The following is a 27,906-nucleotide window of genomic DNA, read 5'->3' as shown; positions in this document are numbered from 1 at the left end:
TAATAAGCAGAACAAGTTAAATAATATACGCAGTCTCTTGTCCTTAACTAAATTCATCGTTTAGAGATTTTTTTTTTTTTAATATTTTTTTTTCATTTTTATCAGTGTTTTTAATTTTTTGAAAGTTTTTTGTTTGAACACTGAATATTTTACTTGTTTTGAAAACAAACTAAATTTTTTTTAAATTTCAAATTACTAGAAAATACGTTGCTCGTTTCATTAAAACATTAATTGGGCTATAGAAGCTTTACAAAATTTTTTCAAGAAATTAAATATGAGCTGACCTTTACATGCGAAGAGTGTTCAATACTATATCCTGGCACTCGTCGTTGACTAAATCCAACTTTTGGATGTTTTCATTATTTTTTAAATCTTTTTTGTTTGAAAAGTGTATATTTTCTGTGAAAAAAAAAATTTAAATATTTTTATTTGAAATTATAAAAAGTTATTATTATTCTTATTTGTATGGAATATATGCATCAAGTCTTATCTTAATTAGCTTACTGGCTACTGGGGCTTTTGGTGCTTATTTTTGATTAGAAAAGGAATTATTTCTAACTGTTCGTTTTAAATATGGTCTGATATAAAGGGTGGTCAAGTTTAAAAGGCCGGTGTTGATTTTGAATAAACTAGAATTGTTTTTGGAAATTATTGCCATTTCTCTTTATTATGATAATATTGGTATGGCTCAATTACGCATAAAACAAAATATTGGCCAAATGGTCGTCACGGCCTCGGCGGCACACCTCCATCCGATTGTCCAAATTTTCGATGACGCTGAGGCATAATTGAGGTTCTATGCCGTTAATGTGCCAAATTATCTCATCCTTTAGCTCTTCAATTGTTGCGGCTTATCGACGTACACCTTTTCTTTCAAATAACCCCAAAGAAAGAAGTAAAACGGTGTCAAATGACATGATCTTGGCGGCCAATTGACATCAGCGCGACGTGAGATTATTCGACCATCAAATTTTTCGCGAAAAAGAGCCATTGTTTCGTTAGCTGTGTGACAAGTGGCACCGTCCTGTTGAAACCACATGTCGTCCACATCCATATCTTCCAATTCGGGCCATAAAAAGCTCGTTATCATCTCACGATGGCGAACACTATTCACAGTAACTGCCTGACCGCCCTCATTTTGGAAAAAATACGGCCCAATGATGCCGCCGGCCCATAAACCGAACCAAACAGTCACTCTTTATGGGTGCATTGGTTTTTCGGCAATCACTCTTGGATTATCGTTCGCCCAAATGCGGAAATTCTGCTGAGGTGAAAATGTGCCTCATCACTGAAGATGATTTTCTTCGAAAATTGGTCATTCACTGTTGCCATTTCCTGCCATCATTCTGACCATTGACGACGCTTGAAATAGTCAAGGGGCTTTAGTGAGTCAATTGCACCTTGTAAACGTATAAATGCAAGTTTTTATGCATAATGTTCATCAACGACGACCGTGAGAGGTGCAATTGTTGGGCACGACGACGAGTTGAGGTGGACGGCTCTTCAACCACACTATCGCGAACGTCAGTAATATTTTCTGCAGTACGAGCTGTACGAGCATGCACTTGTGTTTTCACATCTCCTACAGACCCGGTTTGCTCAAACTTTTCCACAATTTTTCCGATTTTACGCACATTTGGACGATTAAATTGACCGAAAAAATCACGAAGTGCGCGATATGCATTTTGATTTGAACGCCCGTTTTCATAATAAGCCTGAATAACTTTAGCGCGTTATTTGATTGTATGTCTGTCAATGATTCAAATTGAATTAGTCTGGGATTGAAAAGTGGCAAATAAAATGCAGAAAAAAACTGAACGTTTAGATGCGGTTTACATTCAATATCGGCCCTTCAAATTTAACCACCCTTTACTAAAATCATTTATATTATTTTATTGTATGCTGCAATCACTTTGCCGTACGTAACATTATTTAGTAGTATGAATGATACCATAGTTCCAAACGTAGTAGTCCGTTTGGTGGTTAGTGATGAACAGAAGTCTAGAGACAAAGATATTTTAGCGCTAGACAGACTGACAGATATAAAATATTTAATTTGGTCAAATTTCTGTGTTTGTATGTGACTAGTGGTGGCTTGTAAAATATAATAGTTTTAAGTATTCTTGTTTTGCATAACTTTGGATGTTTTTGTATAGTTAGAGTTGGGTCGCTTCGCGTGAAGTGCATTTTCTTGTGTTTTTATTTTCATGATTACTTTCGCTTGCTGATATTTCTAACATAAGTTGGAAGAAGTGGCATGATCGCCTGCACAATTTGCATAGTAGGTGCGAATGTATGTAGCGGATGTCTGAGGAGGAAATTACATGTTTGACAACCTGGCATATGTTTGCAGAACTTGAGTGTGTGCCCTAGTTTCTGGCAATTTTTTAATGGCATGGGGTTCGGGTAGAAAGGACGTAGTTTAGTGGTGATCTATGCGATGTCAATCTTTTTCGGGAGAAAGTAGTCAGCGAAGGAGATTAAAATTACTCCTGGGAGTTTAGAGAGACTCCTTCGATAATGCATTGAAATTTATAAACGTTTGTTACGCCATACTCTTTGAAGCCATCACTGATTTTGTTTTCGGGGACGTTGTTGAGATTATCGCCCATCGATAAACTTTTAATCAGAAAATTCTTCTTATATATGAAAACTTGCTTTGGAAAAATTTTAGTTTTAAATTATTTCTTGACTAATAGAATGAAAAGTTGGTAGAACATTTTTGCACTGCCTTTTGTGTTTTTGCCTGGAGTTCAAAAACAAACAAATTGTTAAACAAAATTTTCCTATATTCATTGACAACCAAATTGGATACGAATTTTATTTTAAGTTGCTATTTTTTTATTTTACGGATTTTGTGATACATTTCTAAACCAAACTCCCATCAAATTAAAATATGTACTTACATTTAAAATTTTTGTTGGTTAAAAATACATACTCCAGTCTTCATTTCCGAACTTGCTAGTGCGTTGTCTGCCTGACGGCAGAAATATTGTTTTGAGAGCGTTCAGTTGTCTGTTCAAAGTTTTGATATGAAATGTAATTCACCCCGCCTTTTTTGACGATTGCACAACAGGTACTTGTTTGAATAAGCAAGAAAACTAATTAAATTTCAACTCATTTTCACTTGCCGCCTTTTCAGTTTTGGAGTAGCCCTCGAGCGCTAAGAGAAGAAGTAAAATTGAAGAAACATTTTACAGGCTTAAAATAGAATGCAATCAAATTCGTATTAGGGTGTCTTACAAAAAAAAAAAGAAGAAAAAAAATTGCGGGTTTTCCACCAGTAATGTAAAATTCATTATAAAGGGTGGTTAAGTTTCAAGGGCCGGTGTTGATTTTGTATAAAATACAATTTTTTTAAGAAATTATTGTCATTTCTCTTTATTATGATAATACTGTTATGGCTCAATTATGTATAGAACAAAATATCGGCGAAATAGCCGCAGCTTCTATCCGATGGTCCAAATTTTCGATGACGCTGAGACATAATTGAGGTTCTATGCCGTTAATGTGCCGAATTATCTCATCCTTTAGTTTGCTGGTTTATCGATGTACACATTTTCTTTCAAGTAACCCCAAAGAAAAAAGTCCAACGGTGTCGTTGACGTTTAGGTGTAGTTCACATTCAACATCGGCCCTTGAAATTTAACCACCCTTTATTTTAAGATTTCCCTAAAAATATTTCGGAACTGTATTGAAATTCACTTGAGCTCGCACGATTTGAAAATACCTCCAAAAATTATGTTTTTTATAAGTAAAATTAAGTTTTAATAATTTTCCGGAAATTCGCCCCAGATGATGGAAAGGCTTAAGCTTCAAAGGTCTGCATAAAAATGTTAAAAAATTTTTATCAGCGGAATCAAAATAATTAATAAAATTTTTTGACTTTTTTGGCAGAAAGGTTTAAGAAAAACTTGATTAACTCAACTTAATCTGCACCAATTTGGACTTCTCATCTTATCTCTTCTATTTTTTGGGAAATTAGCCGATTCGCGAGTTAATATTTAAAAAAATTGATTTTATTAAAAAAATTAAATTTTCATATAGGTCCAAGCCGAAAGTCTTCAACTATAATACAGTCTATGTTAGAGAAATGGAACCGTGATTATTCATGAAGTATAAAAGACAAAAGTACAGAACTATGAATCGTAATTACTCAATAAGCCGTGCAGTCTTCATCGTTGTCGAGTATAACCTAAACTCTCCTCGGCATGCTTTGAAGCTTTTCTGCGCAGCTCGTCGACAAAAAGGACCAGATTTTGCAAACTTGACGCACGAGTTGCTTTAAATCATGGACGGGCCTTCCGGCAAGATGTTTCCTACATATTTTCAATGAGGTTGGCGTCTGTCTGTTGGTTGGGTTGCGACTGTCCAATCCTGTGACGCCATTTTCTTGTTTTGTTGTTTCTCAACGTGCTTTTCTGAGAGCAGTGGTTTTGCTGATATGGGACGGTAGGGTATGTTCGCCTCCTTCAGTCGACGTTCGATGGTGTTGATACTCACATCTATTCCCTTTTTAGCAAGAACTGATTGTGCTTGGCGTAGTCACAAAGAAGGGTCTCGCTTAAAAAGTTGGATGATCACTTTATCCTGCTTTTTTGTCGTCACTCGTTTCAAGCTGCGCTCGGAAAAGTCATCAACATTTTTGTACATTTTATACCGCTGATTTCACATCACAATAACCTTTTTTGATTTTTTAATTACTTTTGCAGCCTCGACGTAAGATAATTTCGGCCCTTTCAAATGCGCGGATAAAAATACCGCCTCAAAATACTTCGCGTACTTCTCACTCATGTTTGTTTGGTTGCGTTTACGGGAAAGCTTCGAACGACACTAACCTGAGTTAGCACTGTCGTCGTAGCCCTTGAGTGGGACTATTATGCAGCAGAAAGCAGAACGAAATATATCTTGAAGTTCCAAGAAAAAAAACCGGTTCTTTTTACACAGACTGTAAGTTTCATGATGCCCGTGAAAATCTAGTAAAATTTTTTTGGTACGAGTGATGCGCCCTAATATGCGCTTATACAATCTACACAAGCGGATGTTGGTACTATGAGTGCTCTAAGTATCTATGTGCATGTAGATATGTAGGACCTGCGGGCATATCAACTATCGCATGCGCACACGTTGCCTGCTAATCAGTGTTACCGTAAATACGCCCGCTACCAGTGCCTACCCAATTGCCGCTCGTATTAACAAACAATTGCGCCTATTAATATGTATGTATTTAAGTATGCATTCACAGTTATGTATATATGTATGTAATTCCAAAGCATTAGCCTCCTATACACAACTTGAAATCCTCATGCCTACATTTCTTTTTCCCTAGAAAACTGTTACCGTCGGCTACAAATTGCTGCAAACACGCATACATACACACTCACACAAGTACATTGACTCACACATGCGAAGTCTACGTTCGCATTGTGGCCGATTAGCGCACAAATATGTTTATGCCACAAGTATTTGTATGAAAGCAGCCATACGTGCGTGTGTTTGTCGAGGATTTCCAAAGGAAGTCCAGCTAAGAAATGCGTTTTGTACGTGCTTATCTTTTTGCTGCGGTGTGATAATGCGGAAAATAGAAGACGTTTTAGTGTTTTGCTATTTGTGAGGAAATTTGAAAAAAAACCGTACGTTACATTTTTAATGAAACTGTCAAGGCTGCGGAAATATTTGTATGCGGCTAGTTGCAGTAGCTAAGGATATAAAGGGTGATTTTTTAAGAGCTATAGGAAAGTTTTTCAAAAAGACACACGTAAAATTCAGAAAAATACATGAAATTTTTATTTAAATCGATAGTACAGTCCATATAATTTAATGTTTGAAGATTAAAATAAAATAAAAAATAAATCATTGGCGCATACACTTCTGTTAGGTGTTTGGCTGAACTCCTCCTTCTATTTGTGGTGTACGTCTTGATGTTGTTCTACAAATAGAGGGACCTACAGTTTCAAGCCGACTCCGAACGGCAGATATTTTTATGAGGAGCTTTTTCATGGCAGAAATACACTCGGAGGTTTGTCATTGCCTGCCGAGGGGCGACCGCTATTAGAAAAATGTTTTTATTAATTTTGCTTTCACCGAGATTCGAACCGACGTTCTTTCAGTGAGTTCCGAATGGTAATCACGCACCAACCCATTCGGCTACCGCGGCCGATTTGAAGATTATTTCATGCAAATGTTGACCGCGACTGCGCTTAAATTGGTCCATCCGCTTAGTTCAATTTTGGCATACTATTTCCAATGTTTCGGCCGGTATCTCACATATAAATGCTTTAATGATGTCTTCCAATGCGTTAATTTGAAGCAGGCTTGTCTGAATAGACATGAGCTTTAACATAGCCCCACAAAAAATAATCTAAAGGCGTTATACCGCATCTGGGTGGCCAATTGACAGGTCCCGAACGCGAAATAAAATGTTCACCGAACTCGCCACTCAACAAGTCCATTGTTACGCGTGCTGTGTGGCATGTGGCACCGTCTTACTGAAACCACATATCATGCAAGTCAAGCTCTTGCATTTTGGGCAAAAAAAAGTTGGATATCATTTCACGGTAGCGCTCACCATTCACAGTTACGTTACGATTCGCAGCATCTTTGAAGAAGTACGGTCCAATGATACCTCCAGCCCATAAGCCGCACCAAACTGTGATCTTTTCTGGATACATTGGTAGCTCTCGCAATTCTTCTGGCTGATCTTCACTCCAAAATCGACAATTCTGCTTATTTACGTACCCATTGATCCAAAAATGAGCTTCGTCGCTGAACACAATTTTTCGATAAAAAAGTGGATCTTCGGCTAACTTTCCGAGGGCCCATTCACCAAAAATTCTGCGTTGCGGTAGGTCGTTCGGCTTCAATTCTTGCACCAGCTGTATTTTGAAAGGCTTCACACCTAAATCCTTTCGCGAAATTTCCCACGTTGTTGAGTAACAGAGGCCCAATATTGATGGTCATCATTAACACTGGCCGATACAGCTGCGATATTTTCTTTAGTTCGCCCTCGACGTAAGCGTGTTGGTGGTTTGATGTCCAATAATTTAAATTTGGTTCTAAATTTAGTCACAATAGCTCGAATAGCCGCTTCAGTGGGTCGATTAAACTGACCATAAAATGGAAGAAGCGCGCGATAAACATTCTTAACAGAACCCGCATTTTTATAATAAAATGATTTGCTGATTGGCAAGCGTTGTTCGTTTGTAAGACGATTCATGGGTAAATTATGAACCAAACTGAAGATGTTTGGCAGTGAAACAAAACAAGAAACATGCGTCAGCTGTTTAAGCCAAAAAGATAATAGCTAAAAAATCACCCGTTACATAAGTACAACACGCAAAAAGCGGTAGCTGCGCAACATTTTCACTAATTCTGACTACTTTTCTTTTCTTTTCGTTTCTTTTCTTTTCCTGATTGTTCATTATTTTTTTCATAGTAGCAAAGCTCATTGTCTAACCAAACCTACATATATACATAAATTCAAATTACAAAAATTAGAAAAATCTCTCAAATCTCAAAATTAGACAAAACTTAGAAAAATCTCTTGAAATTTCATTATATGCCCACAACCCATTAGAATTTGTAGAAAAATGCTTGGTATGCAGTTTTGTAGTCTGTTAATTTTTAGCAGAGTAAAGCGCAAGTTTGAATTTGCTAAAAGATCCGGTTGATTTTTTATGATTTTTTTCCTTAACAGTGTTGCGCATTTTCTCCGTATGAAAAAAAAACCTTCCTGCTTTCGTTTTGCCGTGAGCAAATGTGAATTTATGTTAGAAATAATATTGCGCTGAGAAGCAATAAGAAATGAAATACAAAATTTCCAAGAAATAAAAAGAAAAGATGTAAGAACAAAAGCGCTGTGCCTAAATAAAGCTTGAAAGTAGCAGTTGAACTTGGAAAGAGCAGTTGAAAAGTTCGATAGTAGGCTCTAATTTAGATGATTTAAAAAATAGAAAAAAAGTGGATTTAGTAAGCAATTTCCATGCGTTAGCTCACTCAAATAAGTGTCGCTGCAGCCGAGTGATTTCTTATATGACTACCATTGGATAGCTCCGGCTTCAATACCCACTGTGGCGATGAATTATGAAATAATATAAAAATATTTTTCTAATAGGGGTCGCTACTAGATAGCCAAAAAACAAAGCTGCAAGTGGAATGCTCACATTAATTTGTGTTTATGTTTATGGATATATTCCAAGCTCTTTAAGAGGCTGTTAACCGCTGGTAAGAACAGTCAAGAACTAATCACCGTCAGGGCTCCTTCTCCGCTGTTGCGGTGCTTGGTCGTAAATTCTCTACTAGCGGAGATGCATGGACTCGGTTTTCGTGTTGAAGCATATGCGGCCGATGTCTGTGCGCTAACATCTGATAAATCCCTAAGGAGGCTAAACACGAAAGTGCAGAGGATTCTGGACAAAATCGATGACTGTTGCATGAGACAAGGTCGTTCCGTCAATCCGAACAAAACCACTATAGTCTTGTTCACGAGAAAACGGAAATTGGATGGATTTAGTCTTTTAACACTCAAAGGTGTGACACTTGGTCTATCTAGGAGTAATCTTGGATAAGAAGCTGACTTGGAAGACACACATTTCACTGAAGGTGAATCGCAGATTAAAGATTATTCAGCATTGTCGCAGAGCCTTTGGTATAACCTGGGGTCTGAAACCTGTTGTGGTTCTATGGATATATACTAGGGTGGTCCAAAAATGCATGGGAAAAAATTTATATTAAAATTTTTATGCTGCCGCCCCCCATAATGGTAAAGAATGAAAAATAAAAAGACCCGTATTTTTTTTTTTTTAATCAGACCATATTTAATGGTGCCGCCGGGGCTTTGAAATATCCCATGTATTTTGCATGGGGAAAAAATACTTTTTCGTAGATTTCATGTAAAAACCTGGAAAATGAATGTATTTTAACCGGATACCTCAGTTTCTCTTCATAATTGGTCAGGGAATAACAACCAATTATGAAATAATTAATTTTTTTGTATTGGGATGAAGATCCGGCTTGACTCTCGGCTTTGGCGTTTATCCTTGAGCCGCACACTTCTTTCTTTGCTTCAAATTGATGTACAGGGAACATCAGAGGTCGTTATTCTAGCAAGAAAAAAAGCAGCAAACAATTTTCTGAGCGTAGAGTTTACAATAAAATTAAAGCCAAATTCAATCGTTTTTCGTGAAAATTCTAAAAATTGCGCTGGTCTCTGCAAAATCGTACTTTGATCAAAAATTATTTTTTCTTCTATAATGCAAAAGATACCAAAATTTGGAAAAAAAATTTACTGATTGTAACTTACAATTAAATAATAAAAAATTGCATCGTATTTCTTAAAAATTCTCTGAACTATATAAAGCCATACATTCTCTCAAAAAAGTACCGGGAATTGTTCAATGAAACACAAAATAATTGTTTAATAATCAAAATTTATTTTTTCGCCTTCAAAATAGGCTCCATTCGAAGCAATACATGTATGCTAACGTTTTTCCAGGCAACAAACCACCATTTAAACGCGAGAATAGATTCTTTAGCTCCTTTGAAGAGATCTTCTTCAGCTCCTTCAGCGAATTCTCCTTAATGGCCTCTATTGACTCAAAGCGGCGTGCGCGTAGTGGCAATTTAAGTTTCGGGAAAAAGAAAATGTCACAGGAGTCTAAATCCGGTGAATACGGTGATTGTTCGATGATATTTGTCGAGTTTTTGGCGAAAAAAGTGTTCACAATATGACCCTTGTGAGACGGTGCGTTATCATAGTGCAAGATCCATGAGTTTTCTTGCCACAAATTGGGCCCTTTCCTACGCACATTCATTCTCAAACGTCGCATAACTTCCAAATAATATTCTTTATTTACCGTAAAACCATTTGGAACGAATTTCGAGTGCACAACAGCACAACACAATCAAAGAAAATGAGTAGGATGACTTTCACTTTTGACCGACTTTGACGTAGTTTTTTGGGCTTCGGCTCATAGGATAAGCGCTATTCAGCCGCCTATTGACTGGTTTGCTTGTCAAACTCATATCGCCACATCTCATCACCTGTTATGATGAGCTGGAATTGGGTTATGGTTGGGTCCGAATTCACTTGCTCAAGCATGTCTTCAGCCACCTTCTTTCGATGATTTTTTTGAATTTTTTTCCAAGAGAAACGAGTCGAGCAGCCACGCGTCTCATGCCCAACTGATGATGTAAAATGTAGCGAATTGATTCGTGAGACACGCTGAGGTCACGAGCTACCTCCCTCAAACTTAAATGATGGTTTTCCAGCAACATTTTCTTGACTTTATCGACGTTTTCATCCATTGCAGACGTTGCTGGGCGACCAGATCGGGGCAAATCTTTCACGACTTCTCGGCCCTCTACAAAAGCCTTATATAACTCGTAGACTCGTGTTGTTGATAAAGTACACTCGCCATAGGCTTTCTGCCATATTTTCAATGATTCAGCACACGAAATTCCGTTGAAAACACAAAATTTGAGACAAATTTTTTGCTTGATATTTTTATCCATAGTGATAATTGCAGAGCACACCTGTGGTTGACTGATACGTTGACTCGTAATTAAATGCCAAAAACAAACTAATTGACAGATCAGGCTCAAACTCTGCGGCACTATAGAGGACAGTTGTACCAACATTCCAGCAAAAAAATTTAGACATTTGTATGTGTAGCGCGCGCTTTTTAAATGAACAATTTTTTTTTGACAGAATGTACTCTGACAAAATAAAATATTTTTCATTCTATTAGGCACGTAAAAGAAACCAAAATTTGACACTCAGAAGTCAAACCCAGAAATCGTATCAAATGCTTCAATTTTCGTCTCACTTTGTCTGGTTTAGTGCTATAAGATTCCACCAAAATCAAGTTACTATGGAAACATTTCATTCCTCATTAAACTATTTTTTGTCTAATTTAAATTGAAACTTAATATCTTATGCGAAATTAGAATTTCGTAGTTCTAATTAAAAGTTTCAGATTTCTCAGTAATTGCTTTTTCCGCAGTAGCTAACAAAATATCGCTTTCAAAGGCAATAATACTACAATAAAATTATATGGGCTCCATTTGCTATCCAATAACTGTAAAATGCAGCAAATATTAGTTTTTGGCTATTGATTGTGCGACAGAAAATAATTTCGTGCTATTTTTAATAAAGGGTGGTTAAATTTTAAAGGCCGATGTTGAATGCAAACCACATCTAAACGTCAACGACACCGTTGGACTTCTTTCTTTGGGGTTATTTGAAAGAGAAGGTGTACATCGATAAGCCAGCAACAATTCAAGAGCTAAAGGATAAGATAATTCGGCACATTAACGGCATAGAACCTCAATTATGCCTCAGCGTCATCGAAAATTTGGACCATCGGATGGAGCTGTGCCGCCGAGGCCGTGACGCCATTTGGCCAATATTTTTTTCAATACGTAACTGAGCTATACCAGTATTATCATAATAAAGAGAAAAGACAATAATTTCCTAAAAAAATTGTATTTGGTTCAAAATCAACACCGGCCCTTAAAACTTAACCCGCCTTTATAAAGGAATTGAACTAAATTTTTGTTTGTTTGATGGAATTAGGCTTAAATTTTAAACCGAAATAAACAATACAAATTGCTACATTAATTCATTTAATAAGCGCGTGTACACACAAATTAAATATTATGCATGTCCTACGTAAATTGATTAAAAACCGCACATAAACAGCGGTTCACAAGAACAAGCACACGCACACACTCAGAGTTGCTTGCTACAATCGAGTATGAGAGTGTGTATGTGCTTGCGTGTGCCTCTATTAAACACATTCACGCAAAACACACATAACTAATGAGGGCAATGCAAACACTAATGCATGTAAACACGCGTGTACCTCATCAACGCGGGCATGACATGAATGTTTTTGCTAGTTTGTATGCCAGTGTGTGTGTATGTGAATATATACCACTTTTCAGTATTATGCCTCCATGTATACATATTTGCGCAAACATTAGTGGGGTTACCAATCAATCTATTGAAAACAGCGAGTACACCGGCCATAGTCATGTACACACGCGCACACATACGAGTATGCATGCGTACGAACTCCATACTAGTAATGTAAGGTGGGCTTAGAGGGAGTAAGGGTAGAGGGCTTGCCATTGGTTGGGCGTTCGACTGCCGCCCAGTTATCAATTTTCAATTTATTACAGACTATAAAGTATGCACACATATATTATACATATGCACTTGCATGTACGAGTATGTATGTGAGTGTGTGCTAGGCACAAAGGCAAATCAACTGCTGACATTCACTTTCCACATGCGTACACAAATATTTATGCGTACGCACGTACACATTTTCGTGCATATGTATGCGCACGTAAATATAGACATAAATTCACGCACACATATTATAAATTCACACTTTTATATGTACGAGCCAGGAATGAGAGTACTGGCATAATTTCGGGATTTCGAGATTTTTCTAAGGACATTCTGCAATTGGTTCCAGGATTGAAAGTTTGTCAATTGGGGTCGTAACAATTTTATTTTTTTTTTCTATCCTTGCGCCTAAACAAGACTCTGCCATCGTATATGGTTCTGGGCTGTTGGTTTTGCGTCGTTCCATGTGATGTCGGCATCTGCTAGTTCGCCCAACAGGGTCCTTCGCCAAGTAATCTTTGGTCGAGCGCGACCTCTGCTCCCTTGCGGGTTCCAATCCAGTGGCATCCTGCTGATGTGATCTGGTGGTTTTTTAAACGTGTGACCTACCCATTGCCACTGTCTGCATTTCATTTGCCATGAGATGGATTCCTCATTCGTTGTTCTCCACATCACATCGTTTCGGATGATGTTCGGCCAGAATATTCAAAAGATGAAGCGGAGGCATTTGTTGACGAAAAACTATAGCCTCTGTGCGATGGTGTTGGAGACTAGCCATGTTTCCCTTCCGTTTGCGAATGCCACTCTCGCTTTGTTTAGCCTGCAGTTGACATCTTCGTCTGCACCGTCGTCTGGCATGATAATGCAGTCGAGGTATTAGAAGGTAGGTAGGTATGTAGAAGTGGCAGCCGGTCGCTAGACCAACTCACTTAGATCGTTGCCGATCCCTTGTGATACCACAGTGCCAGTTTGTCTGCTACTCCTCGCTAAACCATTCTGTTTAAAGTGAAAACTCATTGATCTGGCTGACACTTATATACCTAAGGTTGTTAGTATCATTTAGAAACGATGAGCTAAAGTATGTAAGCCTAGTGAGATGCCACGCAACACAGTACAGACTTTTGCAATAGTTGAAATGAGGTACGCTTTATCTTTCTAGGATGTCGACCTATGAGACAGTGGCCTATAATTAGTGCAACTATCATAGAAATGTTTTCCCTTGACCGCTTAAGCAATGCCTTTGTGGCTAAATACTTATTTTAGCGTTACATGTCAGACTATCAACCCATCTCGTGTTGGTTGAGGTGACAATGCTATTTGAACCACACAGTTTATAGGTTGACAGCGGTATACCTACAATTTCCATGTCAAGAGGAAGGCTAGTGGTAGTGTCGTCTCTCCCCAATTTGTCTACTTTACAATTCCCTGGTATGTCACTATGCCCTACTCGCGGCATTTGCAAGAAATCATGGAATTAATGACAAGCCCCCCTTAATCGCCGCTTGGCTATCGGAGTAAATATAGATTTCAGCTTAAGTTTTCGACAAATTCCACCGGACACCCGACAAGATGTCTGGTGAAACTCCATGCGATGCCTCTTTTGTGCAGGGTCGATTGCCTCATAACGTCGTCTAGGACGATGGCGAAACGAAGGGGCGGCAGGCGCCTTACGCGTGCGTTGGTGGTGAATGGGTGGCTGAAGTTGCCGTTGTGGAGCAATGCCAGTTCGGAGTTTTCGTAAAGGGCTCCGATGAGGCGGATTATCAATTGTATACTCGTAATTGAAGTAACTAGAATTGCTGGTACTGGCATCACTTCACCATTTCGGGATGTTCCTAAGATAATCCTGTAACAAGCAGCCATGGCTTTGCAGAGGAATGTATCTAAAATGGAGACATTTTGAGATTTCGGAGTTTTTTGTACAACAAAATTGAATTAAAAAAAAAGAAAACCGAGCTCGCTTTCTGGACTGACTCTTCTCTGTGAATCAAAATGCAATAGCAACACTTCAGGATTTCGGGGTTTTTCTAAGTTAAACCTGAAATTGGTATTGCGGTTCTGAAATTTTAAGACACTTTGAATTTTTTTAATTAAAGAAGCAGCTGACTGGCTACTTACTTGCGTAATAACTGTTAAGAAGATAAATATTTACTCCGATAGCCAAGCGGCAATTAGGGCCCTAGGCTCTATTATGGTGCATTCGAAACTTGTCAGGGAATGCCTGGTCTCTTTCTCGATTGCATTAGAATTCTTCGATATAAAGATAATTTGGGTACCTGGTCACAGTGACATTGCTGGAAACTGCGAAGCCGACGAGCTGGCGGTGAGGCGGTGTGCCCGCGAAAGGAGAGGATCGGGATCCCCTTGACAACCTGCGCTCTACTCCTGGAAGGATGGGCTCTGCACCAACTCAGCGAGCCCTGGGCACGAACGTGTATGGTCGTGAAGTCCTTCTGGCCACTTTTGGGGTACACTTGCCGCGGGCTACACTTGCCGTGAGACTCGAAATTACTTCGAGTCCTTTTTGCGTCAGCTGTATGGAGGATGAGGTGGAATCATTCATCAATCAGCACCTGCTCCTTAGCTGCTCAAGCATCTTAGTTCTCACTTCTTTTCTGCGCCTGCTATAGCAGGTTTTGATAACAAAAGTCTGATGAACTTCATCAGCAGCATAAAGAGGCTAACACAATCGCAGACTAGTCACCGTTCATAGTCCACAAATACTCAACCCTCCCCACCCCTTTCCCTTTCGTCCTATCGTCCTTTTCCTTCACCTCTTATCCCCCTCTTGCAATGGTATCATAAAGGATGAACCAAACTTCTTTCGTCCAAATGGGCCCATTCTCTGGGCAATGAGTTTCGGCATCCGAATAGTTTTTTATTTTTGACATACTTTTTGTCTATTTTTTTTATTATTGGAAATGTAAATAAAGTTGGCAAAGAAATACAAAAAAATTGAATAGAAAAAGTTGCTGAGTCGAATAGGGTAATTTCGGGATTTCGCGATTTTCGAAAGCTTATTCTGGAATTGGTATCGCGTTTGAAATTTCGCAAAATTGAGACACTTCGACATGTTTTTAATGTAAACTCGGGACTGGTTCGGGACTAAGGTTTTTTAACATCTACCAAAAATTTAAATTGCAGTTAAATTTACCAAAAAGACACTTTAAATTTTTTTTCAGCAGCCCCGCGATGAATTTCGGGACCCAAATTGAAAAGCATCAGTTAGGGATTTTGGAATTTTTTTGAGATAACCTGAGTTTAGTGTTGTAGTTAAATTTTCTAAGTATTAAGACACTTTCATTTTTTTTTCATGCAATTTCGGGATTTAATGGTTTTGAGTTTTTGACATACTTTTTGTTTATTTTTTTTTTTTTATTAAATGTTAATAAAGCTTGCAAAAAAGATAAAAATTGTAATAGGAAAAGTTTCTCAGTGGCATAGCGCAATTTCGGGATTTCGGGATTTTCGTAAGCTTATTCTCGAATTAGTATCGCGAATGAAATTTCGAAAAATTAAGATACTTTGACGTGTTTTTAATGTAATATCGGACTAATGTTTTTTGACATCTCCCAAAAATTTAATAAATACCAGGAATCCAACAATGCGCCCATGAATTTAAATAAAGTGTGCGAAGAAGCAAAAAAAAACAGAAAACCTTAAGAAAAACTGCTTCCAAATTATGACTAACAAACTGACTGGCAGTATAGATTTTGAACGGTTAAGTGCGAAAATTATATAAAATTAATTGGACCACCTCGTCATATCCATTAATTGTGAAATTTTCGGCTGAACTATTTAAGGTAACGAAGTTCACGGGTTTGACATCTCCATCGTCAACCATATACACACATTTCTGCCTGATTGTGCAAATATCTGCGGCTAGTACGTAAGCTATTGCTTGGGCACCAGCAGAGTGTTTATTTTTCATACATTTACACACATAAATGCTTACAAACTTACTTGAAACAATTGCTTTCAATGTGTTGGCTGTGAAGCTGGCCTTTGTTGTACTTTCTCGTCCTATTCTGCATAACTTTTTATTGCCATCAGCCAAACAACTTCGATTGGCTTTTACCATAATTTTGAAAGGATATTTTTCTTCTGCCCTACATTTTTTTAGTCTCATCATATTTTACTTGGGGCGATTTGGCCTTTCCCTTTTACTTTTTTACAGTGTATAACTATTTTTAATTACAACTACAATTTATTGGAAAAAGTTCTTTTCATTAATTTAAGCGTGCAGCTGATGCATGGAAAAATAATTAAAACTCAACGAATTAGAGCTGATAAAGTTGAGATATTTTCAAACATAGTTTTGGGTTTGTAATATTGGTAAAAAATAAATATATAGACTTGTTTACCGGAGAAGTCGTACTGATAGCTAAGGACATTATTATCTAAATCATTTATGTTACGACATGATGCTTAAAACTCAAGCGTTTTCGAGATATACGATTTTAAGGATTATTTGAAAAAAATATTACTTGGACACCCAATTCTTTTTAAAAGTTAATTCAAGGTTTCGACGCATTACGATTTTAAGTTTAGGGATATGTCGAACAAATATTCAATAAAATTTGAGCCAAAGCCTGATAATCAAAAATGGCTGCTTGATAAGTTTTGGAATTTATGATTTTTCACTACTTGACATCATTATTTTATTGCAATGCTAAAAATAATCTTAAATACCAGTATATCTTATTGTAATATTTTCCCCAATTTACGTACCAAAATATAAATAGGTAATGTAGTAGCGCATTCAATATATTATATTCTGCATATCAGGAGGTACACAAAATACCAGTCGAACCATCTTACATTCCATATGAAACTATTCGGTTTTATTGAGTCTGTAAAACTCTCGTTTCTTGAGTTATCTATTTTACAAATTGCCTACTATATCAGTGCAAGCAGAAAAGTGGGCTTTTATTTATCTACCCAAGCATTTTCATGCTGTCTTTGATTCATTTAATAGGCCCTTTTTCAATCAGAGAAGGAATTGTTAGCTCTTTTGCCTCAGTCGACGGAATAGTCCGCGAACAAAAACTCTCTCTCAAAGCATAAGCATTTCCACTAAGATCTCTACTACGTGACAACGACGTGCAGCATGCAGAGGTGCGGCCAACGTCAGATTGTTAACCGGCTCTTAGCGATTTTGAAAGAATCAGCTGTTTTGCTGACGTAACCGGGGTTATGATAGCGGCTTAAATCAACACAGATTCCGTTCATGTTACTTCGTTGCTGTCTGAACAACGACTAACTAATTGGACGAGTGCGTGGATACGTGCAAAATGAGCCGGCGGAATTCTGTTGCCTAATCCTCGATGATACGGCAGCCGAGGTTACTCTCACAATTATGCTTCGGATGCCAAACTTTGTATGAGTAATCTATCAACCTTGAAACGTGACAGCATCGGGATTTCGTTTGCCGCTGAAACAGTGCAAATAAAACCTAGGTGAATAGCTAAGAATGAATGGAGTGCCAAGTTAGAGAGAACACAGAGGAAACTTAGAAATAGGGAGGATTAGAAAATTGAGCTGCGTGTATTCCTACTCTTTTGTGACGAGTTTATTTTTTTTTTTTTGACTCTTTAACCTGATAGGCTTCTCTAAATTAGCTACGGCTTTGAGTTTACTTAGTTTTCATAAAAACTTATGACGTCAATACAATTGCATCAGCGATATTTTCCACCGTGCTGGAATGATTTCAATATATTTTTTTCTTATTGTTTGCTTTTTCTTTATTTTCGTTTTGACGCGTTTCCATACATCCATCCAATCGTGTGCAAAATTGGTGAAAAAATCATATGACATAAGAATTCTCTCATAACTTAGGAATCGAAATCCTACAGCTCCCTATATTTTTTAAATTAAGTGGAGTTTAGGCAAACGACAAGCGTGTGATGCTGGTGTGATGGGTTGGCCTAAATTATATAAACTTATGACTGAGCCTTGGCTAACCGTGGCTCTAGTGAAAAAAAATGTGGTGTAGCTGGTTGGTTACCCTTTCTCAAACTTAACGGGTCTTGCGGAGAGTGTCGCTTTAGCGAAGTGTCTTGTTTTTATGAGGGAAAGGGTCGTTAAAAGTATAGTAGGGTGACCCAAAGAAACTTTTTTCTCGATGTTATCCACAAACTGTGTTACATGACCAAAAATATGAGATACCTATAATATTTTTTATTTTTTGGCATTTAATATTGATTCATTTATTTTATTTTGTTTTGAATTTATTTTTGCTTTATATTTGCTTTCATTAGAAACAATGCACATTTTCTTAAGTTTTGTATAAAATATTTACATATCGATATTATTTAATCTAGTTTTTAAAATAATATTAGGTGCGCAACTAAGTTCTCGCTGTTTTTTTTATGAAAATAAAACTTTATTCTGAAAAAGTGGTTACAAGGGAATTATTGAAAGTATTGCCCATCGCTGGCTACTACTTTTTCTCATCTTTCTGGTAGATCTCATATACCGTCACGGTAAAACTGTTCATCTTTTGAGGCTATCCACAGTTTAAGCCATTTTTTGATGTTTTCATATGAATGGAACTGCTGGTCAGCTAGACCATGTGCCATCGATCGGAACAGGCGATAATCGGATGGCGCAATATCTTGAGCATTGCGAGTGGGATAGGATTTCCCTATGGCGGGTGGGGTAGGATTTCCCATTTCAGTGTTTCCAGGTAGGTTTTGACGGGGTTGGCAACGTGAGGCTGAACGTTGTCAGTGCTCGGCTCAATCGCATCAATTCAATCAATCAATACCGATCCCCAGTGATGGTTTCGTTTGGTTTTAACAGTTCATAATAAATAACACCAAATTGGTCCCGCCAAATACATGACCGCGCAGTCCCCATGACTTTCTTTTCTTAGGATTGCTGTAATGAATCTATTTTTTATCACCCGTTACGATGCGATGAAGATAACCCTTCCTTTTTTGCCGCTGGAGCAGTTGTTCACAGGCGAAAAAACGACGTTCAACATCTCATATAAGTTTTAACTCATAAGGAACCCAAGTCCCCTGTTTCCGAATCATTCCCAAAGCATGCAATCACTTGGAAATGGATTGGCGGATAACTCCTAATAGTGAAGCAAGCTCTTCTTGGGTTTGTCACGGATCCCCATTGAGCAATACCTCCAATTCAGCGTCTTCGAAGGTTTTGGGCCTTCCTTCACGCGGACGGTCGTTAACATTAAAATCACCGACTTTGAAGCGACGGAACCAATCGTGACACGTTGTTTCACTTAAAGCAACATCTCCATAAACTTTTTGTAGCTCTCGATGCGCTTCAGCCGCCGTTTTTTTTCGAATGAAAGAGGAAAATCAACACTTCCCGCAAAAGACGATTATTCGGCACAAAATCAGACATTTTCACAAAACCAAAAGTTTGTGATACCAAAACAAAATCACTAATGTGTCGAAGCTATTTGTTTGCCATATGTCTAAGCTTGGTTTATGATGCTTAGGTTATATTAGAGTCGACTAGCACACACTGCTGGCGGCATCAATTGACCAACAGCGAGAACTTAGTTGCGCAATAAAAATGCAAAAAAATAAAAATCAAACTTAAAAATTAAAAATTTTTAAAATAAAAAAAGTGTTCCACAAATAATATACTACGTTTTGCTAAAAAAAACTTAGTAGAAATTATTTAAATTAATTCGAGGGGTGCCTTTTATATGTCGGGATTAGAGAACAAAAACAAATTTTAATCATCGAAAATCACTTTATTGTTTTTCAAAATATTCTCCATGAAGATCTATACACTTTTGCATGCGTTTGAACCAATTGTCGAAGCACTTTTGCCCCTTTGAATGAGGTACCTTCAAAACATGCATTCTGAATGCCGCAACCGCTTCTTCAGGTGTCGAAAAACGTTGGCCTCTTAGTTGGTTTTTTTCGGTGCCAAGTCAGGACTATACGGCGGATGACCCATTAATTCGATGTTTTGGGTGCTCAAAAATGCAGTTGTTTGAGCCGATGTTTGAGAGCTCGCATTGTCCTGGTGAAGAGTGATCCGTCTTTGGCGATTGGTTTTCCTAATTTCTTAGAAGGCAACTGGCAAACAAATGGTTGTGTACCACTCAGAATTTACTGTTCTGCGTTGTTCTAGTGGTACGGTTGCGACATGTCCAGTTTTTCCGAAAAAACAGGCGACCATTTGCCTTGAAGTGCTTTGTGCGCGAACAACTTTTGTTGGATTTGGCTCATCTTAAAACACCTATACAGTCGACTGCTGTTTACTTTCGGGCTGATAGGCATAAATCCATGATGCATCACCTGTCACGATGTCATAGACGTGTTTCGAAGACCCGCGATCGTATTTTTTGAGCATTTCCTTCGACCAATCGACACGAGCCTTTTTTGGAGCGATTGACAAATTGTGTGGGATCCAACGCGGACAAATTTTTTTGACAGTCAAATGTTTATGCAATAATGAATGTATGCTAGTCCCACTAATGCCTAAGATTGTCTCAATCTCACGATAGGTCACATGACGATCTTGCAATATCAGTTCGCGCACAGCATCAATGGTTTTCGGAACAACAACTGATTTTGGACGACCCTCACGAAATTCGTCTTGGAGTGAACTACGACCACGATTGAATTCACCATACCATCGATAAACACTGGTCCTTGGTAGAGCTTCATCGCCAAAAAATGAATTAAGTTCATCCATGCAATGTTGCTGAGTTAATCCACGTCGAAAGTTGTAAAAAATAATCGCACGAAAATGTTCACGATTTAATTCCATTTTTGGACCGAGATGAATCTTTTAAGTTATTGTAAACAACACAAATAGCGCTGGTATTTCAAAACGTTCTGAGTACGTAAAAGCCAAAAAATGTCAAACTTTGCGATGCAGCTGTCAGTTGCCAGATTGCAATACCAGGGTTGCCAAATCCTGCCAAATAAAAGGCACCCCTCGTACTCTAAAATCTTCTCATGCTAGAACAAGAAAATAAATAAAAAAAAGTTTTTTCATTTTCTTTTTATTTTTGGCCAAAGAAATCCGTAATAATACACTACTTATTTTGTCATTTTTAAATCTTTTTCAAGTTTAAACTATTTGTTGTTTACTTACTTAATTTTTTTTAAATTTGTTATTTATTACTTAAGTTACATGACCTAGTATTTTTTTTTCAGGATGCATATAAATTTAACGTTAATTTACGGGTGGTAGTATCTATAAGTCGCCAAGCGAACATGCATTCGCCAAAATACGGCGATTAAGCCGTAAATAAATTTTGGCTAATTATACACATAAAACTGAACTTACTGTTTAGAATAGTTTCGCTTTGAAGTGCCAAAATTGTCGAGTTTGGATCACGCATTTGTCAGGCGCACTTTTTTTGGGCATACCAATAGCAATGCCCGCAATTTACTCATGAGTATTTGCTTCGCAACTTATAATGCCACCCTACCATTTCAAAGGATATTTAAACGCTGGTACAGATGAGGCAGGTGAATGAGGGCAGGGAGCATTTGCTGCATTTTAATAAGACAGGGAAAATATAACACACAACTTGCAGCTAACATAGCGGTAATGTCAGTTTCACATCTCCTAACATTTAACACCATTTTTTTTCAGCCCCTTTCAAACATTTCGTACCAGCTTGCCTAAGACGCAAAAAGGAAATTAAAAATTCATTCATTCACACATATCAGTACATTTCATGCGTTTTTACAAGTGGCCGAAGAAATGTTTGAAATTCAATATACTATGATATCAGCAAACAATTGTAAAACACTCTTCCTTTTTTGTTGTTGTTCTTTTTCGTCGCAGAATACACAAAGCCAACTCATTACTATGTAAGACACTTGTCCTTCGTTGCTGTCCACACATTTTGCCTTGTAATATGAGCGTTTTGTTTATGACACACGTACAAAGCAAACAACAAGCACTCACTCGTCACCCTCTCACCCGCCCTCTAGCGGTGGTTAACTGTGTGTGCGTGTGTGTAGGTGTGCGCACTTGACGCTTTGTTTGCACGCTTGTGGTCAATTCAATTGTCCTTTGTGCCAACTTTGTGCCACTTTTAACAAAGGCGCTTACGGCGAATACAAATGCAATAAACACAAATAGATGTTGTGGATGTGTGTGTGTGTGTATGTATTGCTTGTATTTGCAACTGGTACAGTTGTGGTACCAGCGCTTGGTGGTTGATTTATATTCTGCGCTTCGCTGAACTTCAATATGGGCGCTATGCTTACTTACACATTTTTCATTGAGCAGCGCACTCCGTTCGTGTGTTTGTGTGGGCTTTGTACTGGTACATTTATTTTATTTATATTTTCTACTTTTATTATTCTTTTTGGTCATTGTATTCAATTGATTCCAATTTAGTTGCGCCTTAGGTGTGTTTTGCGTCAAGCATTATTTTTCTTTTGTCTGCTTTTTTCCCCAATAAAAACTTAACCCTGATGGCTTTTGCAATTATTTGTTGTCATTTATTTTATTTATTCGAGCACACACGAGCACACATGTGTGGTTGATTACTTCAACTGCTGCTGTACAATTTATTGCACATGGCTGACCGACGAACATTTTTCTCTTTATTCAACCTCTACTCTCACTTGTTGAGTTTTCATAAATTCTATACGAGGGTAGGTCACAGGCTACGCGTAAAGGCGGCAGTTGAGATGGCAGAGGAATATTTTTCTATTCAATACTGCTCGATAATTCAATACAAATATAAATGCTTAATTTCAAATTGGTGCAACGACCTTTGACATATCGGCTGATAAATAAGCCAGCTTTGTAGAAAATTATTTTTAAGTTAAGTTAAGTTCAAAGACAAAGTACAGTACAAGACAAGTATCAGATATCACTTTGAAATAAATTTAAACTCACAAAACCATCTCGGAAAAAACTGTGATTGTTAACGCTTATGTTTAATTAATGCCAAAAGTTATCTAAGGATGATCAAATCTCAAGCTGGCCGATTATGGCGAAGTTCTAAAAAGTAGCTTAAAAAGTTGGACGCTCGTTGAAAAATAGTTCGTTGGAGTTCGTCTGGGCTCATTTTGAAAACAATCCGGGCGGATTACTGTTAATAAGAGTTCACTCGGTAGTCACAGAGGCCCATTGTGGTGCCCAGAAAAGATATTTCCAATCCTATATCTTCGTGACTTTAAAACAATTCGGTATTTAGGCAAATCGTATCAGCGCCTCCAACGTGACTATACCCAAACTTTCTACACCATCGAATAAGTGGTTCCTCAGAAATTTGAAGTGCCTTCCTTTGAAGTGCGTGGTATTCGTATATATGTACCTCTTCTTCATCTTTACAGTTCTATAGAAGTCGTGAAGTATGCACTCAAACTCTGTGGTCATTTGGTTAGTATTCCAGTGCCCCATTAGTATACTCGCGATCAGTCATAAATTAGATTTAGGGAGCTTGCCAAAGTTCCGTCTTCTGCATTAATTGAGTGTTAGCCCAGTTCTCGAACTCATTTCGAATCAGTCCTTAGCGAGCTAAGGGCCCAGAATGATATCAAATACCGAGTCGCTTTTGTTGGAGAGGCGAACATCGAAATTAAGTCTAAAATCGATCTCCGTAATCTTAAAGTAGCAGTTTCGCCATATGATGCATCGCTGTTCAGTGTAAGATAGAGGCATGACCATTATCAACAATCAATTGCTTGTTAGTTGCGCTTAGTCTTATGGCACTCTTGGCGGCAGATCAACCAAACCAGCTAGTTGAATGTCCGATATGCACTCCATTTGAAAGAAGCATCTTAAATCCTAGTTGATGTAGGGCCCTTCAGTTTTAGTCGACACATGACAGAAAAACATTCGAGGCTTTGCCAATCCTACCAAGTGGCGACCGCTATTTGGAAATAAATTTTTAAAATCATCCAATCATTTTATGTTTCATGCCCGGAGCTGCAAATCTACGCACTCTTAAATGGTAGGCTCGTACCAACCCATTCGGATACGGCGGGGTTTTATTATCACCAGAAACCTCAGTTGAAGTTGAAATGGCACGGAAATGGTGCGACTTGGTTTAAGAAATTTAAGTTTTAGAAACAGCTCGAAAAAGGATGGCTAAAATTTTTTGAAACTTGGAAGGCATTTATTAATTTTTGTTAGTTACGAAATATTTAACCTATTTTTTTATATAATAATAGCTCTTAGATAGGGTAGATATTTTATTTGTCCGTAAATACTGGTTTTTAAGTAATAATAAAAAACACTGATTTACTCCGAACTTACCACTTTTTGCCCAGCAATTACTCTGTAAATACTCTTTTAAAGAAATTTGGGCACTACTTTTTTGACAAAATTTAGCAGGATTTGAATTGCTAAAGCTTTTCCAACTCAACCCAAATTTATGGGCCTGCGTCTGTAATACCCTGAAGTACGGGCGGTAGCACCTATTTTTTTGTAAACATAATCAAACATTTGCTGAAGTCAATCGCCTCCTTAGTATAACAAGTAGATAGCAAAATGCGTGATGGGAGTCTATCGCCATCTCTGCACTACATTTCGTCTGTCGCGTGACAGTAAATTTTTGCTTTTTTCAGTACAAAAATTAAGAGATGAATGAAAAGCGAAGAAAAATAACCTCACGAAAAGTGAAAAGTTGTGCGGGTTAACAATTGCGGATTTTTTGTGGTCGTAGTTGCAAATTTATGCTTACTGTGTGGAAAGAGCGTAAAGTGTAGGTGAAGAAGAACTCAAAAACAATTTATTTTATTCCTTTATTATGTTCCTTTGGAAAAACGGATATTTTTTTATTAAAAAAGGTATTATATAAAAGAGCGTAGATGGCATAACTAACGTCTTTGCTGCTCTAGAGTCACTTCAGATTAAAAAAATAGTTTTTTTCAACTGTCGTTACCTGTTAATGAAAAAAGTTAAAAAAGTTGGAGAGAAATGGTTGGTTAGTCGGTTTAAGTGGTGATCGTCCAGAATCTGGAGAGAAATGATAGGCAAAGTTTTTTCTAATAGCGGTCGCCCCTCGGCAATCAATGACAAAATCCCCGAGTCTATTTCTGCCATGAAAAAGTGTCTCTTAAAAAAACCATTTGCCATTCAAAGTCGCCTTAAAACTGTAAGTCCCTCCCTTTGTGGAAATCATCAAGACGTATTCCACAAATGGAAGGAGAAGTTCGGCCTAACACCCAATAAAGGATACAAGCGCCAATTATATATCATATATAGATAGAGAAATGGACTCGAGGTATATTTCTCTAGCTAGTTGCTTAAGAGCTATTGCTTGCCCAAATATAGGTCCGTGTCGGTTCCAAACCTTAGCAACCAGACCGTCTTGTTGCAACGGCTTTGACGCTTGAAAACATTTAACCAATCTTGCTATCTTCCAAGCTTAGCTCTTTTAGATCGTTATTTGTTTCCGAAACTTAAAAAGTGTTTCGAGGAATAGGCAAACTGGATTTTGTGACATTAAAAAACCAAACAGATTTCGTTAAAGTAATGTTAAATTTAGTACTTAATCGAAGGGAGGAGCAAAATAGGATTTTTTTTTGACAAATTGCCGATTTCCCAACAAAAAAAAAAATTGGTTTGTGACTAAAATTTCGGCCTTAAATTTTTTATAAAAAAGAGGTTGTCTGGAAAGTCAGTTTAATGACGATAGTTTAACGTGACAACGCCATAAAAAAATACTGATGGTATGGTTGCATTTTTTTTAAAGGAAATTTTAATTTTATTGGTTTGATAGATATTTTGTATGGATATAGAGAAGGAGGTAAATGGAATCGCAATGGAATAGGTCAAGTTACATCTACACAAACGTGAAAAATTACGAAACATTTATCAAATTCATGAAAGATTTCTTCAATTTCGATTGTGCATCAGACGTTAATAAGTCAACAACACTAAGAGGCAACATCATCGATTTGCTTTTTTAGACACTTTACACTCGAACACTCCCTTTCATTTCCTACTTTTCCTATCATCGTCCTATTCTCAACAGAGAAATGGTTCATTACCATGCACACAGGAAGAAGGCATATGCAAATACAAATATGTGAATTTATATACATATGCGCATATGCATACAAATACATATATGCTCGCTCAAGTAGGAGAGAGCCAGATGTCGAACGTTGCCGAACGCGGGGGCCGATTGTGCCTCTTTGTCGTTTGTTCCGCGTTCTCGCTTGCAGTTCAAGCAAGGTAACGACGCATGAGCAAGGCAACGCCGATTTTTTTGTGCGTGCAGCTGGCTACATCGAATTATAAGACGTTATCACGTCAAAAAAAAAAAAAAAAAAAAAGAGGTTGTCTGTAAAGTCGGTTTACTGACGATAGTTTAACGTGATAACGTCATAAGAAAATACTGATTGAACGGTAGCATTTTTCAAAAGAAAATTTTAATTTTATTTGTTTGATAGATATTTTGAATGGATATAGAGAATGAGTTAACATTAACATAACATAATATACTTTAACATAACATAACATAACATAACATAACATAACATAACATAACATAACATAACATAACATAACATAACATAACATAACATAACATAATATAACATAACATAACATAACATAACATAACATAACATAACATAACATAACATAACATAACATAACATAACATAACATAACATAACATAACATAACATAACATAACATAACATAACATAACATAACATAACATAACATAACATAACATATCATTAAGCACTCACCAACAGCTTTCATTTGATACCCATATTGTACATACACGTCCGAAGGTTACCCGGGTCCACGTTTTGACCTATATCTCGAGACCCTATCTACCAATAGGTATTCAAACTATACGGAAATCATCTTCAATACCTACTTAACAATGTGTGTAAGTTTGGTTTAATTCGGTTCAAAGACACGGCGGGTCCACGTTTTGGCATATATTTCGAGACCCTAGTCATCAATAGGTATGAAAATTACCCCGTATTAAAGCACTTATCAACAGCTTTCATTTGATATCCATATTGTACAAACACATTCTAGGGTCCACGTTTTGGTCTCTATCTCGAGACCCTAGTCACGGAGCAGATGGAAATACTCTGAACTAAAGCATTCACCAACAGCTTCCATTTGATACCCATATTGTACATACACATCCGAAGGTTACCCGGGTCCACGTTTTGACCTATATCTCGAGACCCTATCTACCAATAGGTATTCAAACTATACGGAAATCATCTTCAATACCTACTTAACAATGTGTGTAAGTTTGGTTTAATTCGGTGCAAAGACACGGCGGGTCCACGTTTTGGCATATATTTCCAGACCCTAGTCATCAATAGGTATGAAAATTACCCCGTATTAAAGCACTTATCAACAGCTTTCATTTGATACCCATATTGTACATACACATCCGAAGGTTACCCGGGTCCACGTTTTGACCTATATCTCGAGCCCTATTTCCAAAATAAAATATGATCCATGTTACTCGTTATGTAGCTTTCGAATGGTGAAAGAATTTTTAAAATCGGTCCAGTAGTTTTTGAGCCTATTCATTACAACCAAACAAACAAAGTTTTCCTCTTTATAATATTAGTATAGATATGGTAAATATTACCATACATTTTTTCCTTCAGATATAATAAAAAAATAATAATATATTAATAACATTAAAACAACAGGTATTATTAACAAACTTGTTTTTATTTGAAATTCTTCAAGTAAATCAAAATAATAATAATCAATAAGAAGGCATATGCCAATACAAATACGTGAATTTATATATGTACATATGCGCATATACATACATACATATATACGCTCACTTAAGTAGGGGA

The sequence above is a fragment of the Anastrepha obliqua genome, chromosome 4 (assembly GCF_027943255.1).
Source record: "Anastrepha obliqua isolate idAnaObli1 chromosome 4, idAnaObli1_1.0, whole genome shotgun sequence".
NCBI classification, from domain to species: domain Eukaryota; kingdom Metazoa; phylum Arthropoda; class Insecta; order Diptera; family Tephritidae; genus Anastrepha; species Anastrepha obliqua.
The sequence above is the reverse complement of the archived record's forward strand: the minus strand, read 5'-3'. Positions refer to the sequence as shown.